Genomic DNA, 18,009 nt, shown 5'->3' on the forward strand with positions numbered 1-18,009 from the left:
GATGTAAGATTGTCAGATAATGCTTTTGTTACTAGGAAATATACGCTGCACACTTATACATTAGGTAAATGGTCATCACGCTTGTAACTGACTCTGAAATATATAAAATTTTATATATTTAAAATTTATATATTCAAAATATATATGTAAATATATGCGTGTATATATAAAGAAAAAATAAGTAAAGGGGGCGAGAGAGAGAGAGAGAGAGAGAGAGAGAGAGAGAGAGAGAGAGAGAGAGAGAGAAGGGGGGAGGGAAAGTGAGCACATAGGCACAAATGATAAAGCAAATGGAGAACTGAGGTAAAGATCGTAAAGATCGTATACATACAGGTGTTCTCTGTACCACTCTTATACCTTTTGTGTATGTTTGAAATCTTTCCAGTTTTCTTAAAGTATCAGACCATCTTTAATGATGTATTTCCAAATAATGATTCCCAAATGATTCCATGGCTATAAGTTATCAATGTCTCCTCTCCCCCTCAAATGAAGTACATCTAGGATTTTTAAATTCCTCAAAATACTGCAAGAGGAGCAAAACTCTAGAAAGAATCTTGTTTTTATGAACCTTCTATATTTTGCCCATGTCTTTTTTCCTAAATTATCTATTTTTTAATTTTTCTCTTAGAAGTTAACTTTTTTTAGCAATTTGAGAGAGTTCTTTTTGCCAGATTTTTTCTCTAAATAGTTGTATTGAGATACACTTAATATGCCATAAAGTTCACCCTTTCAAAGTGTATAATTGTGATTTGTTTTTCCTTAGTTTGGCACCAAGTTGTGCACTTATCACAACTGCCTAATTTTAGAAGATTTTCATCACCCTCCCCTTAAAAAAAGTTCCTCTGTACCTAATAGGCAGTTGCTCCCCATTTTTTGCTGTATTCAGCCCTTGGAAACCTCCAACATGCTTCCTATTTATATAGATATGTCTATTCTGTTTATCTATATAAATAGAACCAAATGTCACACTTTATGACTTTACTTGGTACAATGTTTCAGTGTTTAAGCCTTGTCATATCATAGATCAATAATAATTCTTTAATTTTGAACCCAGGACTTCTCACATGATTGGAACTTCTGTACCACTGAGCACACCCTCTGCCAGTAGTTAATTCCTTTTATTGTTAAATAATATTCCATTGTATGAATACAACAAATTTTCTATCCATTCATCAGTTCATGGAATTTGGTTTGTTCCCAATTTTTGGCTGTTGTGAATAGTGCCTCTATGAACATTTGTGTACAAAGTTTTTGTGTAGACATAGATATAAACCCAGAAGGACTGAACACCTATGAGTAGAACTGCTGGGTCTTAGGATAACTCTGTGTTCATTTGAATTTCTTTTCAGATTTTTATATGCTTTTAGGCTGTATTTTGTTTTTTTTTAGAAGTGCTTTAGCCTACTTTATGGCATCACTGTCCTGGGTACGTTTGTTTACCTGAGTGTCTCTTTGTGGATTTATGGTAGGCATACATCCTCATAAACTAAAGTGATTTATGACTAAAGACTCCACAGGTACAAGTTAAGTCCTTCCTCATCAATGAATTCCACTGCAGCCCATCCTTGTTTTTCTTTTCCAATGAATGATTAGTTAGATTCTGTGCCAACCATCTGGCACTTACATTTCCTGCCTGCGATCACATTTTAAGTATTTCAAGTGCATACCTTTTGTTTCCCAAAAAACCATGAGCTGCTTGGAAAGCAAGATCCATGCATTATCTATCTTTCATGTCTTTCAGCATGCTTAGCCAAGTATGTGATCTAATTAAATGCTAAATGTTAAGCAGGGATTCTCTGTTATACTTCTTTAATTCCTACACAGCATTTTGCTGAGTGTTGGACATATAAAATGTATTTATTTAATGCTAAATAAATGGATTTTAACTTCCTAAGATTTTTCCCTTAAATTGAGCTTCTTAGCATGACTTCCACTTGACAAATATAGTTATGACAACAGCAAGTTGCCAAGGCCAATGTCTCGGCTTGGCACCAGAATCACGAGGCACTCACACTTTGTAGGTTCAAACAGCAATTCTTTATTCCAGCTCTCACACCGCCTCCACACAGGTCCAGGGGCAAACACGTTCTGCCGTCTCCCGCACAATTCACCTACTCCACGAGGCTCTCTCCAAATCCCATTTTAATCTCACGAGAACTCAACGGGAACAAACAGCAGGAACACCCTAATCCCAGCAATAATCTTCAACTTCCAACTTCCCTAAAACCCATTATCTTAAACTGGCAACGCCTTAAACTCAAGGAGCCGGTTACTTCCTCAAACCTGATCAGCTCTAAACCCGGATCTGCCTAGGTCCTTGAGCAAGGTCACCTCATTAAAGCATGCATGCAATGTCCCATCAAATGTCCTCTAAGCAGCATGGGGTATGCTTGGCAAGGAAATTTCGATGCGTCATTCCTACTTGGTAATGGCCCTCAGCATCTCCCCCTTTCTGATTAATTAAACAACAAGCAATGTGGCTTAGGACCGTGCCTGGTAGGTTGTCCAATTCAACATGTGGTTCTTACCCGTCATGGGAGAACTGACCTTTACACGTCAATTTCCTGTCTTAGGTTGAATCCACTGCAATCAGATCAACCCGTCGCTGACTACCGGTCCAGCATTCAGCCATGCTTGTGGATAGGCCTAAGCACCAGTGGGGGGGTGAGGTTCTTGCCTCACCTCTGTTGGCCCCCAAATTTAACCTTGGTGCCAGTGGGGGGGTGAGGTTCTTGCCTCACCTCTGTTGGCCCCCAAATTTTAGACCATCACTAGTAGAAGGGAGGAAGATACAGAAATGCCACGACACCAAGCCAATTGACAGCTCCTTTGGAAAAATTGCGTCACTGGTGACACCGTCAGCAAAGATGCCAGCATTACCACAATTAACATGGGGTGTGCTGGCAAGGAAATTGCATCACTGGTGACACCATCAGCAAAAATATGCCAGCAGTACCACAATTTGCTGCACCAGACGATAGTTCACAATGCATGCAACTGATATATAGTCCAGGCAAGTTCTGCAGGCAGTTCAAATCGGAGGAGTCTATCAATATGTCCATTTCCTCCCAAAGTAAATCAAGTCCTTGATTGAGCATTACTTGTTGAGTTATATTCATTGATGCATCAGTTTATACAGTTTCCTGTGGTAGCTATCATAGAAGCTGTAGTTTGGTTTTCTTAGTCTTCACCGGCACTGGGATGGAGATGGGAATTCTGGTAATGATGTTAAAGAGACATTATCCTGAACAGAATTATTAAATATAATGAAAAGGAAAAGTGAAAGTAAACAAACAGATCTGTTAATCACCTTTAAAAACAATAGTAAGCAAACAGATCTATTAACCACCCTTGAAAACAATCATTAACAGCTGTTTACCTAATTAGATTAAACCACTTAAATCACGTGAATAAAAAAAAAGAAAATTCAGATCCATTTTTTCATGAGCGCTTTTCATATAAAGATATGGACATACACACATACTGACATGCAACACAAAACAGTGCAGACATAACATACAACACATAAGACAATAATAACGGCCTTGTAGCTTTACCTAGGTAAAATCTCCATTGCAATGTTTAAAAACTCCACAGTCAAAAAATAAAAAACAGTCAAAAAACAAAACTGATCAGAAAAACATTAACCTAGGTTTGTATGAGCTCAAAAAATAAAATAGAACTTTACGATGTGGGAAAAATGCAATAATAAAATAGATATTGAAAAAAAAGGCACCGTGGTTAATCACTGTCACAGATGTAAGAATAGCCAAGCTGGAGCTCTGGATTTCAGCTGTTATGGATTTCAGTCAAATCATCTTCTTTTTCTGTAGAAATTGTTTTGGTTAACCTCTCTGGAATCCAAATCGGCTGCTGTTCTCCCTGTGGGAACACACAAACGGAACCCCGACTCCAGACAATAACTGGGTCGGGACCTTTCCATTGTCCTGTTAGAATATCTTTCCAAAGTACCTTAGGCTTATGTACATTTTTTGGATACATATGTCTTTCCGAAGCATTAAGTCCTGATAAATCCAAATTTAAAGTTTAGAGTAAAAAAGGGTTATTTTAAGTTTATCTTTGGGGGATATATACCCCTTAAAGATCCTTTTAAATTTAAGTCTTTCAAAAGCATTCTGCCTTACTTTTTAGAATTATTTTAGTCCTTATAATTTTTAGATGTGGTTTTAAACCATAGTTGTCTTAGCCTTTTGCATTTTCTATCTGAAATACCTTTACTTGACATTTTCAATCATTTTTTATCTTATTTCTATCTTCTACTTTTCTTCTAAGGTTTTTATATTTACCCTTAGTTGTTTTTTTTCTCTCCTAGTTTTCTTGTTTCCTATTTTGTGGGCTTAAAATTCTTGTCTTTCTACATCTTTTTTATCTTTCTATATCTTTTTTATCTTTCTACATCTTCTCTCTCTTTTTTTACTTTCCTGTACTTCTGTTTTTGAAGTTTTCCACTTCAAATTTTTAATCTTCTTTATCTAAATATCTTTTATCTTATTATCTTCCCATTTTCATGGGTTTTTTTCTTTTTCTCCGTCATGAAGGCATCTTAACCACCTTCAATTTAACCTTTTAAACCCTTTTGCAACTTATTTAGACATTTTACAACTTTTTACTTTACCACACAAAGATTATCTCATCTCCCTCTTTTTAGTTTAATAAGTACATAGTTTGATGAGTAAAGCAATCTTTTTTCCGCCATGAAGGTATCTCAACCACCTTCAATTTAACCTTTTAAAGCCTTTTAATTATCACCTATACTGTACTTTTAAATGTACTTTTTCACCACCTACAGCTTCACTCTTTTAGACGAGGCTAGATTTTGTTTAAATCGCTTAATATTAGTTTACATGGCTGCCCTTCAACCAAAGGCTCTTTTTTACTCCATTAAGAAGCTTTGTCTCGATCTGTCATGTACAAATACCTTTTTTTTCTTTCTACCTTTCTCAAGCTTTTAAATTAAATCTAGTTTCCTCAAAATCTTTTTAAATGGCATTTTACAACATTTTACTTTACCATACAGAGATTATCTCATCTAGAAACATTTATTTAACATTTAACCTTTTATATTAAAATATATTTCCACATCTTGAACCTTTTTATATCCCTTTTTTAACCATTAACACTTTTTATAAATTCACATTCTGAAACAACCCTTATAAAATTACTCGACTTTAATAAGATGAAATACTTTTATGTTTTCTAAGGTACTATTATACTGTAATTGAAACCCAACTGAAACTTCTTATACTCTCTGTATATAAATTACACATGATAGAATCTTAACTCTTAGTAACCTTGTTTAGCAAAGACACAGACCAAAGCAATGTTAAACTTTTTTTCCATTTACCAATTTATGAAAACACACATAATGTTTAAATATATTACCTTATGGAACTTAATAAGTAAAGAGTACTTGATTTCATATTTAGTGGTTGATATTTTAACACTTTAGCTTTGTAAATTAATCAGATGTCTGTAAAAACCAAGATCTTAGACAAGTATAGTAAACAGAATTAGCCATCTCTTTCTTGTTGAAGAAAAATCCTTCTACAGGATACCATGATGGCCCCTTTGATATACTTAATAACTCATCTTTATAAAGCCATGGGCTACATTTTTGTACTGTATCAACATATGCCCTAATTGTTCTTGGTCTTACTGGGGTGCCTCCTTCCTCTAACAATCTCTCTTCCTCGGAGGCGAAAAACTTCAAACCTTGAGTCAACCATTTTCCCCAGTTTGCCTGAGAAAGTTCTAGGAACAGGCAACTTGAAATAAAAACAAAATAAATCAAAACAAGAACAGGTTGTTTTTTGAAATGGTCATCCATTTTTTTGCTCTCCTTCAGGATCGAGCAAATTCACTTACCCCCAAGCTTCAGACATCCCTCGTACGGACCACCAAATGGCAATGCCAAGGCCAATGTCTCGGCTTGGCACCAGAATCACGAGGCACTCACACTTTGTAGGTTCAAACAGCAATTCTTTATTCCAGCTCTCACACCGCCTCCACACAGGTCCAGGGGCAAACACGTTCTGCCGTCTCCCGCACAATTCACCTACTCCACGAGGCTCTCTCCAAATCCCATTTTAATCTCACGAGAACTCAACGGGAACAAACAGCAGGAACACCCTAATCCCAGCAATAATCTTCAACTTCCAACTTCCCTAAAACCCATTATCTTAAACTGGCAACGCCTTAAACTCAAGGAGCCGGTTACTTCCTCAAACCTGATCAGCTCTAAACCCGGATCTGCCTAGGTCCTTGAGCAAGGTCACCTCATTAAAGCATGCATGCAATGTCCCATCAAATGTCCTCTAAGCAGCATGGGGTATGCTTGGCAAGGAAATTTCGATGCGTCATTCCTACTTGGTAATGGCCCTCAGCAGCAAGTTGATTTCACCTTGGACCCAGAAAAGATTTCCATTTCTCTATAAAAATCTAACTCATCAATACCAGTATTGTATTGTACTTGGTAGCAAAAAAAAAAAAAAAAGAAGAAGAAGAAAAAGAAGAAGGCAGGCCATTTCTCTCTTTGCTCCTGTTTCATACCAACCTCTCTGAAATACAATGGCCTCTTCTTTTCTCAACTTTTCCTTATGGTACCATTTTTAATTAATTTTTATATTTATATATGACAGTAGAATGTATTACAATTCTTATTACACAAATAGAGCACAATATTTCATATCTCTGGTTATATACAAAGTATATTCACACCAATTTGTGTCTTTAAATATGTACTTTGGATATAATGTCATCACATTCCACCATCATTTCTAACCCCATACCCCCACCCTTCCCCTCCCACCTCTCTGCCCTATCTAGAGTTCTTCTATTCCTTCCATACTTCCCCTCCCTTCCCCATTATGAATCAGCCTCCTTATATCATAGAAAACATTTGACATTTGTTTTTTTGGGATTGGCTAACTTCGCTTGGCATTATTATCTTCTCCAACTCCATCCTTTTACCTGCAAATGCCATGACTTTATTCTCTTTCATTGCTGAGTGATATTTCATTGTGTATATAGGACACATTTTTTTAATCCATTCATCTATTGAAAGGCATCTAGGATGGTTCCACAGTTTAGCTATTGTGAATTGTGCTTCTATAAACATTGATGTAGCTGTGTCCTTGTAGTATGCTGTTTTTAAGTCCTTTGGGTATAGACTGAGGAGTGGGATAGCTGGGTCAAATGGTGGTTCCATTCCCAATTTTCCAAGAAATGTCCATACTGCTTTCCATATTGGCTGTACCAATTTGAAGTCCCACTAGCAATGTATGAGTGTACCTTTTTCCCCACATCCTCACCAACACTTAATGTTGTTTGTATTCATAATAGCTGCCTTACTGTACCATTTGCAACAACATTTTCACCATTTGTGCTGGGCCATGGAGAAGGAAAGAGAATATTAAGTAAAGGAGATGTTCTGGATCCTTAAAGCCACTGACTTTAGTCTAAAACACCATGTCTGGATGAACTCCCATATAATACTTTTCCCACCTTTTCAATCCAAAACATCTTGCCTTTAAATCTAGAAATGTGACTATTGCAGAATAACTTCTCAGAATAGTTATTGTTTCTAAGGATAGTTGGGGCGTCTTGTATACCAGTTAATGATTATTCTAATTAGTCCAGACAAGTTAACACACACAATACCTGTATCATCATTTTTTAAAGAACTAAGTTACACTAACATACTCAGCACTACAGCTGCCCTGGCATAATTTAAACCTTTTTTGATGACTCAGAAGTGTTTTAGAATGATTGCAACATTTAGTTATTTTACTACATATAAGCAAGAGTGCCAAATTAGAGCATTTTGGAGAGTAGAATTCCAGATATAGAAGGATTGCCATTTACAAACATGATATCCATTATATCCTTTGCTCATCATGAGAAAGCCAAGGCAGGGAAAAATGATGTCAAAGTAGAAATAGGACAGCTTTACAATTTCCATCTTTAAAAATCAGACCCTGCATTTCTCAGAGCACCCAGTTCTTGTAATGAGATTTCTTCCTGTCTGTTGGGGGGAAAAGTGAACTTTGGTTTGTTCACTGAAACTACAAACAGTGAAAAAGAACAAGAGACTTTTCCCTGGATTTCACAATTTACATTTGCAGAATTATCACATCTTTACCTTTGCTAAGCACCTTTTATTTGAATCATTAGTTCTCTTTGGAATTGTGTCACATCTTGTCAATCTTCAACTGCTCAGTCTAACAAAGGGTGCTATCAGAAGAGATTTAAAGATTCTTCCCCAGTGGGTTAATTATTTAGAAAGCAGTTGTCTTTCTGGGGTGTCCCCTCAAACATTCTGGAACATAAATACTATTAAGAGGTTGACCCTTGTCTTCAGTCACCTATGAACTTTATTTCTTTTGCATATACAGATTATTTATGTGTCAGTAGTTCTATCTATACAGGGACTATGAGGATGTAACTATGTGTCATTAAAAAATGTTCTTTTTAAAAAGTCATCCACCATCCAAGAAATCAGAGAGCCACATTCTCAAATCAGTTTAGCCATTAAAGTCATTAGTCAATCGGGATATTTATCCCAGTTTTGCAAATTTATCTGCATGGCTCATTTTCTTGATTTGTTCAAGTCTCTCTTGAAAAGTCATCACTGCTGAGGGCCCTTCTTTGATATCCTGCATAATTGTTCTTTTCTAGCACTTATTACTACCTATTCTAATAGCTTTGGTGTATTGATTCATTTGCTATATTTATTTATCTCCCAGGTTGGAAGCTTCCTGAAAGCAGGGTCTTAGTTCACTGTTTTTTGCCAAATCCTAGGGCCTACCACATAGTAGATGTGACTTGGAAAGCAAGACTTTAGAAAGTAAGATCTAAGTATTTTTGGAATGAGTAATTATTCCAAAATAATAATGATTATTCCAGTAATAATTATTCCAGTAAGAAATAATAATTATTTTAGCCTCATACAAATGTCATCTAAATTTCAGAAATTACTAATCAACATGGGGAGGCAACAATTTGTTTGATGAATACTACAATGTTTAAAAACAATGTGCTGGCTACTAGAAGCAGAGAGGATATAAGAAATCGGCTGAGTCTTTAGTACACTAAAATCTAGTAAGGGCAAAAAATAGGTATACATTATAAATAATAAAGCCAGGAGCCATTTTCCAAAGACCAGGTGATTCCTACATGATCTAATCATTCAGAAGAAGTAGTCAGAGAGGCAGTTTGCACTGCATATTGAAGAAAGGTGCAAAAGTTATCTAACTGTAAAATTAGGGAACAGCCTACATTGAACTCATTTCCAACACCAACTATAAAGTTTAAAGGATTCCCCAAATCAATCTCAGTTTTGATAACTCACTGTAAAGACTCCTAGAAGTCACAGAAAATGATAATATCTTCATTATAGTTTATAACAAGGAAAAGAGAAATTAAAATCAACCAGGGGAAGAACATGAGGCAGAATTAAAGAAAAGTACCAAAAGAGGAGCTCCTAGTGAACCTCTTCCCATGGAGTAAAGAAAATGCTTTTTTCCCTAGCACTGATGTGTCACAATAAGCATGGAGTATTGACATACAAAATCACCAACCCTGATATCCTGAGTCTTTTTGGAGCTCCATCACAGAGGCCTGGTTGATTGCCCACATAGCTGGTCTCAGTCTTCAGCCTCTTCAGGAAATCAAGCGGATGCTACATGACCCAAGGCTCCCTCCCTAAATCACACTGCTGCTGTGGTTCAAAGCCCCAATCCTATATCAGACTGTTACTATGTGGTTGACTCAGTATGCCAAGGTAAGCAGACACTCCCATCAAGCAGGATACTCCAAGAATTTAATCACTCATGTGATTTTTCTTTGAACTAAATTCTTTACTACATAGAAGGGGGAAATATAGATAAATCTATAATCAGTAGTGAATAACCCAATAATGGAAAATCAAGAAACCTAAATTGTTTCAGAAACAGTAGACATTTTCCAGTTTTGCAGATACTTTTCATAAAAATACCTAGCTTTAAGAAAAAGGAAAGGGTATTCAGAATAACAGTGTACAGGGGAGTCAGATTGTTCAGCACATTTTGTTTACTTTTCCTGAATAGTTCCTTCAATTCTCTTAACAACATTTACAAAATTTAAAATGTATGGATACTCCATGAATTGACTATTTCTTATAATCAAAAGATTATTATTATATGATTTTCTTAATTTCACGGATAAATCAAACACAAAACTAGAAATGAATCCTGTGGCAGTTATCTGCTACTATGAAACAAACTACTCTAAATTTTGATGTCTCCAAAATAACCAAATATCATATTTGTTCATGATTCTCCAGGTCAGGCCCTTTGGCTGGGCTCAGACAGATGGCTCTTCTGCTGCTTTAGCCTGAGGGCACTGATGTCATTGTTTTCCTCTGGTGATATGAGAGGAAGTAGGCGGTCTAAAATGATCTCACTCAACCATTTACTACTAGTGGTTGGTAGGCATGAGTCATGGTGCCAGGGTTCTCCTCCATGTACCCCATCCACCCAGCCAGCTCATTTTTATTCACTGGAACAGCATCCCAGAAGGTGAGAGCAAACTGCAAGCCTCTTGAAACCAAGACAAAGTCATCTCACAACTTTACTTCTAATATATTCCATTGGCCAAAGCAACACACAAGACTATCCCAAAACCAAGTGAAGGGAAAATGCATTCTGCCTCTTAATAGGAGCAGCTACAAAGAATTTGTAGCCAGTTTTAAAAAAAAATCAAAAACCTAATTATAACTTTCTTTCTCCTTTAGTTTCTAATACAGATTATAAGTAGATGGTTAGGACCTACCTACCTTTGCTAGAGAAATAAGTGTTTTGTGCAGCAAAAGCAGAAAATCATATCAGTGTGAGTTCTCTAGAGTTGTCATTTAAAAATATTTTCGAAAGTATTTGAATGACTGGAGAATTTGCAGTGGTACTTTCTGAATTGTTAATCCTTTCTAAATATGTGCTTTGAGGGTATTTTGCTAAGTTAATTTCTTAAACAACTTTCTGTTCTATAACACAACTGGGTAATTTACGCAGAGTAGATGTTTATCTGGCTCTTGTTTCTGGGAGCTGATATGTCCAAGAGCACAGCACAGGTATCTGCCTAGCATCTGGTGAGGGTCTCTTGCTGCATCATAACATGGAAGAGGCCATCACACGACAGGCAGAGAAAATGCGTGACCTCAGGTCTCTCTTCCTGTTCTTGTAAATCTACTAATGACATCATGGGAACCTGTCCTCAGGACTGCATCTAATCCCAATTATCTCCCAATAGCCTGATCTCCAAAAACTATTTACATATTAACTTGGGGATTAAGTTTCCAACATATAAACTTCTGGGGAACACACTTAAATCATAGCATTTAAGCAGAGCCTTTCTATAGTGGAGAAACTTATATATAAAAAAAAAAACTTCTATAAAAGGACTTCTTACCCTTCCCACGACAAAAACCACGAATTTTCAGACCGATCTAATGGAGCTGCCCTGCATGAGATCACCCGTGAGAGACTACTTCCTTTGAGAACACGCTTCTGGAAGTAATCTCCTTCCCTGCAGGAGAGGCTTTCCGGAAACAACTTGAGTCACTCTAGAGAAAATGTTTGATCGATATTGCAGCTGGGATGTCAGAGGAATTTAATTCTGAAGGTTGGAGCATTGATTTGGGGATGAGACACATGCAGGCCCAGAGTAAGGTGGACACACCAAGAGAAGCGAGGAGGTGGGTTGTGCTATGACTTTTCCCAAAGCCGTATGCACTGCAATTTCTTCAGGTACCTTGGGATTTATGTTTCAGGGAAGTAAAAATGAATCACTCAGAGAGCAGAACTAAAATTTCAAATAGTTTATTATCCTCTGTGATCTTTATCAATGCAGACCTGAGTCTTATATTAAAATGCTTTGTTCCTCCTATGGTTTTTAAAATTTCATCTCTTCAAGTGACACTTCCCTTTCCTGGCTCCCTTGGGAAATCAGCTCTATTTGCCTTCATGGTCAGTGGTCAGCTAGATGACTGTGTTTGCTGGTTTCTACTTATTCAGATCTTTCTATCTGACTAAAAACAAGGCTCAGCCTTGGAACAATCTGACCTGGTGCTGAGGAAGTGATTAGAAAGGTGGAGGAATTGCCCTGCTCATATCAGCAGTGAAATATTTTCAAGGAATTGACCTTGGAGTTTCTGCCAGTTGGAAACCATGGTAACCACTGCTGGCCCCTGGAAAATTATTTCTCTTTACAGCATTGCTGTCAATCAGCACATGCTTTCTCCAACTTCCAAAGCTGTGATCCTTAAAAAGGATATGGCAGCTAAAATCTATCATCGGATATGGGGATGACTATTGGTGTGAGACCCAGGGAGACATCAGCCTTTTATGCTTCAGCCTAGAGTCCTCAGGCAAATAATAAAAGCTAATATGCATATGGCACTTAACGCCCACCAGGTACTTTTAAAAGCATTTTACACATATTGGATTAGCTCATCTAACATTGACAACCCCATAAAGGAAGTGCTATTATCTCCATATATGGAGGATACAAGGCAAACAGAGGTTAAGACACTTTCTTGGCATCACTGAGATGAACTTTCTAACATAGGCAGCTTGCTCTGAAATCCATGTCAAAATCATTGTGCCTCTCATTAAAGATAAGAACTGCTTCCTGGCTGGAGGGATTTGAGACCCTTTGCTAATGGGCTTTCTCCCGGACAACAACACTCCTTGCCACCTCATTGTCCTGGCTTAATGCCCTTGCATCCATCTGGGTCTAACAGAAAAATAGAAACCACTTCTAGTATTTATACAAGAGGGAATTTCAACAGAACATTTGTTACCCAGTTGATGGAGCAGTTGTGACAACATGGGTGAGCCTGTAAAAAAGCCAGGCACAGGAAGACAAAGACCATGTAATCTCCATGCTATGTGGAATCTAGAAAAGTTGATTTCATAGAACATGACAACAGAAGGGTGGTTATCAGAGGCTGGGTAGGTTGGTGGGGTGGGAACGATGAGGAGAGGTTAGTTAATGGGTACATTATCACCGTTAGATAGCAGGGATGATTTCTGGTGTTGAATTGCACAACAGGGTGACTATAGCAAAAAGTAAGGTAGTGTGCATTTCAAAACAGCTAGATTTTGGATGTTTTCACTACACGGAAATAATAAATGTTTAAGGTGGTGGATATGCCAATTACTCTGACTTACATAGTATATACATATATAGAAATATATTGTTCCCCATAACTATATACAATTTTCTGTGAATCAGAAATTAAACAATGAAAGAAAATCAGCTGACTACAATCTTTCTTATGCAAAAATATCCAGACTTGATTAACCATGAATATTTATTCACTACAGTTGACTATTATAAAAGAGGTCCAAAAATCTCCTCCAATTTATTTTCATCATTTTAAGGAAATGTTAACATTTCAAGATGAGTTTTCATGTCACATTTCTCGTAGGCATTGCATCTTAGTATTTGGGATGTGTAGGGTTTAAAAATATTAACTAATGAACAATCAAGGATTTTTTTTTAACAAACCTGTGGTTCAACTCTAGAGTAGATATCTGTTGAAAAATAATTTATTTTTTATTTAAAAACTGAATATCAGACCAGCAAGTTAGAAGCAATGGGATTTGTGGTTATCTACCAAACTGAAAATCCTTTTTAAGGAAGGGCATTCAGAACAAGTAAGGATCTGGGTTTTCCCAGTGCTATACTGCAAATAAAAATTCAGTTTCCTCCTTTTCTCTGGGCTGATTATGGATCACTAATGAGGCAGAATTCACTAATGAGGCAGAATTATGAGCTTAATCCCAATGTGACATAGGTGGCTTTCTGTTTATAGATTTAAAATTTCTGAGCTGGAAGGGGTCTTAGAGGTCATCTAATTCAATTCCTTCATTTTATAAATTGGGAGGGAGAAGTCAAAGTGAAAGTCAGAGGTTAAGTCACTAGCTCCTTGTCATAATCATGTGCACAGACCACTTTTAACATTGACTATCACATACCCAGTTCACTCCTGGAGAAAAAATAAATTAAAGCATTCTCTGATGGTGCATACCCAAATATTCATTGTTCAGTAAGGACAGCATATGCTCAGGGGAGAGAGTGTAAGGCCCCATAGGGACACATGCTGCAGTAACACCCTGCCATGTAGCTTCCTTTTGCCTCTTCCATCTTGGTTCTCCATTAGGTCTGCTAATTCAGGGGCTCAAAGTACCCACACATAATCTCACTTTATGTTTCAAAAACCCAGTTATAAGCAATGACAAGAAAACATGTTATGCCATGGCTGTTTTCCCTGAGAATGCACTGGACTGCAAAATGCTCCACCATCAGCAGAACTCTCCCTTTCCCACACCTGCTGACAACCCTGGAGCACCTGTCTGCTGATGGGTGCACTAAGATCCACAGATAATGCCTTTGTCTGATTTGAACTACGAGGTACCCTGACCTGCTGCTTTCTATATCTTTCCTTTCATCTGTACTTCTTAAAGGGCTGTTAGTGAGCCAGAGAGAAATGAGGGTAGGAAGAGAGAATCCAGGGAGAGAGAATTTGTATGGTAGTTCAGGAAGCAGGGGAGGAGATGAGGAGTGGGTATATTGTCCTGCTTCTGTCAGCTGTGTAATTTGGAGAATTTATTTGAAAGCATTTGTACCTGTTTCCCTATTTTTAAGAAGGGACAGTTTGGACTAGCTGAAGTTGAAAGCATTTTTTAATTCTAAAATTTCATATTTGTTTATTTATTTTTGTGGTGCTGGGGATGAAACCCAGGGTTCTATACATGCCAGGCAATTGTTCTACCACTGATCCACACCCAAGCTGATTGATATTCCTCTTTCAGAAAAGAGAAAAAGCAGCAAGATAAGTCAGATTTCTTTGAAGCTTGTGCTGATGACCTCTAGGAGGGAAAAGCTCCTCACTACGTCCCATTTTACAAAAGGTCTTTCAACCAAATAGCATATGCATACATTTAGTTATTTCCGTTTACCTTTGAATGTGCTTTTTATACTAGAATAACAGCTTGGATAACAATATAAGCTTATTAGAAACCAATGAAAACTAGAGGTGACCTGCAGAAAGACAATCTGGGTTCTGAGGACTCTTGATATCTTAAAAAAAAAAAACATACTTCAAAAAAGTGAATGTCAAGCATCGTATCTTGGACTGCTTTGACTTGTCTGTCATCTTGTTCACCATGGAATATTCTGCAGTTGAAAGCAACTGGCCTTTTCTGTGGAATGTCCACATTTCCATATCTGTTATCTTGGCAATCCTGAGGAACTTCTGGCAAACAGAATTAGGTGTCTCACCCTTCCTCCCAACTATATGTATCCACTCATATCCATGGAGATGCCTGGTCTTTGAGTAAAGGAAAAGGAGATATTCTGAATTAGAGATAAATTGGGGAAAAGGAGAGACAGGAAAGACAAAAACAATAAGATGACAGGAGACATCTTATTGCCCATATCTCTTGGGCAATTGCCCATCTCTTGCCCATATCTGTCCTTACCCCTTTGGAGAGATTAAGGAATTAGAGAGGCTTATTATGGTTTAGCTATGAGGCATCCCATCAAAAGCTCATGTGTGAGACAATGCAAGAATTTTCAGTGGTAAAATGATATAGGAGAGGTGTAACCTAATCAGCAGATTAATCACTGATGTGGATTAACTGGGTGGCAACTATAGGCCGGTAAGGTGTGACTTTGGGGTTTACATTCTGTTTCTGGTGAGCAGAGCACTCTCTGCTTGCAGTGTCATGACCTGAGTGGCTTTTCTTTATCACGCCCTTTGGCCATGATATTCTGCCTTATCTTGGGCCTAGAGTTGGCTGTCTGTGGACTGGGACTCAGAAACAAGGGGCTAAATAAACTTTTCCTCCCCTAATGGTTCTTGTCAAGGTTTTTGGTCACAGAAACAAGAAATCTTACTGAAACAAGGCTTAAACATTTACAACAGACTTCAGGTACAAAGCACTGCTGTATCAGGACTTGGAGTCCAGGTGGAATATGGAGCTGAAGAAAGGATGTTTTGCCTGCCCTTCCCAAGATCCTGGTTCTGTATCCTGATAATATATATATTAGTCTATGGCAGAGGATGCCCTTGATTAACAGAGAAGAGATTGCATCAGGCACAAAGACAGCTACAAAGCATCCAAATATGATAAATGGGCACATTTATCCCAGGGTTCTTGGAGACACTGCCAATGTTGGGACTTTGCAGTAAGACTAGTGTGTTAGACAGATGGAGGTGTAGATCTACTAGAAATTGGCAGCTAATGTGACTACATCCATACATGTAGACTGAGAGCTCTCTAGATGTTCCAGGAACTTCCCTCCATCTCCCAGTTAAGTTGTACAAGTGACTAGTTCAGGCCAATGACCTGCAGGCAGAAGTGAGGTGTGTCACCTCAAGGACAAAGGTTAAGAGCTGGTAGCTTTCCTCTGTCACTTCTCCTTCTGGAGAAATCTTGGAGGACTTGTGCTGCAGAGGCAAGGCCAATACATGAAGGAGGGCTGCCCTTCTAGAATCATGTGGGACTTCATGTGAACCTGAAATAGGCTTTTATTGTAGAGTCATTGAGATCTGAAAGTTAGTATAGCACATGCCAAAAATTAAACTACCACAACTAGGTTCTGGAGCACACCAACAGAAGGCTCTCTTTTTCTTTGGAATATACTTCCTGCTTCAATATGTCATCAATACCCAAGTTCCACCAATTCTACTATCCTAGGGTCTCCATCTCTACTCCATATGTGGTGTGAGGTACTTAGTACAATGACTTCCTAACTGTTCTCCCCACTTCCAGTCTCCCCTTCCGCTGAGCCATTATTTATCCCATCATTTGAAGTAGCTTTGTAAAACCCAGCCTACACTATAAAACACAATCTTAAGAAGAATCCAGGAACCAGACCAGTAAGTAGACCAAACAGGATGGTGCCTCCAGCCACCCAACACATCACCACGGCCTCTGTGTGTGCCTGCTGGATGCCTGCCCTCTTAATGCTGAGGTGGTCACTGCAAATACCCTTCTTGAATTCACAGAAAGGGAATCCAAATTCCAAATGAGTCAATCAAGGCAATCTTATACTCTAATTCAATTAAAATATTAAAAAATATTCCCAATTTCCTGTGCTTTGTACAGATATTTTTTTTCTCACTGAAGAAAATTATATTTGTACTTGTATTTAAATGGTAATTTTGTTTTTGAACCCAACTGTGAAGGGTTTGCCTGCATTTGAGAAGGTTCAGTCAACAAGCAGGAGGAGGTCTATGTGCCTGTATGTATGTGCATCTATGTATATATATATATATATATATATGTATGTCTATATATCTGAGAATGTTTGTGTGTTTTTTAATTATTGCCCCAAATCAGCATCCAGTTTTGTGCATTCTATTTCATTTAATTAAGGATCCAACTTGCTGAGTACAGAGAGCATCCTGCTTCTCTAGAAAAAAAACCTATGTCCTGCTGCTCCGAGAGTCCCTCCTAGAGCAGTATTTAATTAGTACATGTTTGAAATAATTCCTATGGCTCTTCTCGCACTACAAATGTGTGTGGCTTCCCTTTGTGTAGTGACCCTGGGTGGCATTTATGGCCCGGTCGGGACTTGTGGCTCTGCCTTTTTGTTTCCTTCTGATACTTGTGCTCCAAATGGCTGAAGGCCAGCTCAGCCAGCCCACTATTGTCCCTCCTCAGCTGTCTGCAGCCACAGCCACTTGTCATGTTGCTTACTGTTCTACTTCAGTGCATCCTTGGACTATCCATTCGCCTCCTTTGGCTTGGCAGTGACTGGCTGTATTTTATCAATTAAATGTAGAGCGTTTTACACAGCACTTTCCCCCTCTGAGTCACCCTGCATGAAAGAAAGGGATGAATCAGAGATGACAGCACAGTTTAAGGCAGTGACTGACTGGCACAGAAAAAAAGAGACCCTGCCATACTTTAGGGAGGTCTCTCTTGCCTGGTGACTTGG

The 18,009-nt window shown here is 38.0% G+C and overlaps 1 long non-coding RNA gene across 1 annotated transcript; it reads right to left on the reverse strand.

Moving 5' to 3' along the window:
• Positions 1 to 2,014: 2,014 nt before the first annotated feature.
• On the reverse strand, positions 2,015 to 5,928 carry LOC144377272 (uncharacterized). Its single transcript, XR_013438094.1, has 2 exons — positions 5,887 to 5,928; positions 2,015 to 3,882 (listed from the first exon to the last, which is right to left on the reverse strand). It is a non-coding gene; the product is annotated as an uncharacterized LOC144377272 (long non-coding RNA).
• Positions 5,929 to 18,009: the final 12,081 nt, after the last annotated feature.

The sequence above is a fragment of the Ictidomys tridecemlineatus genome, chromosome 4 (genome assembly GCF_052094955.1).
Source record: "Ictidomys tridecemlineatus isolate mIctTri1 chromosome 4, mIctTri1.hap1, whole genome shotgun sequence".
NCBI classification, from domain to species: Eukaryota; Metazoa; Chordata; class Mammalia; order Rodentia; family Sciuridae; genus Ictidomys; species Ictidomys tridecemlineatus.